Raw genomic sequence first — 261 nt, forward strand, 5'->3', positions numbered from 1 at the left:
GGAGTCTCGGCCTCGGCGCCCGGCAGCGTCCGTCATGACGACCCTGGCATGGCGCCGACACCGACTTTCTCTCCGTATAAAGGGATCACAAAGGATGCAGCAGAAGCAGCACCTGTTTTCCAATGTCCTCTTATCACATGCACGGCATCTACGTCGTGCGCACGCGCACTCACGCACTCTCCTATGGGGACGCGAAGGAAAGCGTGTGGGTTGGGTACTGTTGTCTGTGCAACTAGCTGTTAAGTTAACGAAAGCACGTGT

This window comes from Penaeus monodon, chromosome 33, assembly GCF_015228065.2.
Source record: "Penaeus monodon isolate SGIC_2016 chromosome 33, NSTDA_Pmon_1, whole genome shotgun sequence".
Lineage (NCBI taxonomy): Eukaryota > Metazoa > Arthropoda > Malacostraca > Decapoda > Penaeidae > Penaeus > Penaeus monodon.